The sequence below is a fragment of the Trypanosoma cruzi genome, assembly GCF_000209065.1.
Source record: "Trypanosoma cruzi strain CL Brener chromosome Unknown tcruzi_1047053415841, whole genome shotgun sequence".
In the NCBI taxonomy this organism is placed as follows: Eukaryota; Euglenozoa; class Kinetoplastea; order Trypanosomatida; family Trypanosomatidae; genus Trypanosoma; species Trypanosoma cruzi.
In genome coordinates, this window is record NW_902729.1 from 1 (window position 1) to 522 (window position 522).

At 54.6% G+C, this 522-nt stretch overlaps 2 non-coding genes across 2 annotated transcripts; both read right to left on the reverse strand.

The window, feature by feature from the left end:
* Positions 1–24: 24 nt before the first annotated feature.
* On the reverse strand, positions 25–91 carry Tc00.1047053415841.10. Its single transcript, XR_008254118.1, has one exon. It is a non-coding gene; the product is annotated as an H/ACA snoRNA, TC10C1H1 (small nucleolar RNA).
* A 37-nt stretch (positions 92–128) lies between these two features.
* On the reverse strand, positions 129–218 carry Tc00.1047053415841.20. The gene has a single exon (XR_008254119.1). It is a non-coding gene; the product is annotated as a C/D small nucleolar RNA (snoRNA), TB10C1C1 (small nucleolar RNA).
* Between the last annotated feature and the right edge of the window lie 304 nt (positions 219–522).

The window sequence follows — 522 nt, forward strand, 5'->3', positions numbered from 1 at the left end:
TCTCTTCTCTCCACCTCACTTCTCTCTCCCCCGGTGTAGACAAGCGGCTCGCGGTGACGCACTGAGGGTCCGCTCGCTATTAAAGGGGATGGCGGGCACGGTCTCGTGGAGGCGGTTGGGCTGGGCGGCATCAGCGTCACTATCTAACGATTTCTCCGTTGGCTCTTCAGCGACACACTCAGATTTCCCGAGTTACATACATAAGAAGCTCCTCATCACGTGCTGCCGCAGTGCGAGATCATTAGCGGGGAGTGCGTGGGTGATCGCACACGCAGCTGACCCCTGGCGGTGCGGAAAGACCGCCCATTCCACTTGCGCACAACACCCGCTCAACCACAATCACATAACTCAGTTTACGGCCACAGATGAGCAACAAAGGACACACCAAAGAGACCCAAGCCAAATAAAATAACAAAAATAGAGGCCTCTAACAGCTTCAAGCGCACACGCAGTACACGTCCATTGCCCTCTTCATCCACCCCGTTGTGGCAGGTCAGCAACCAAAGTATGATCCTTGTTTTT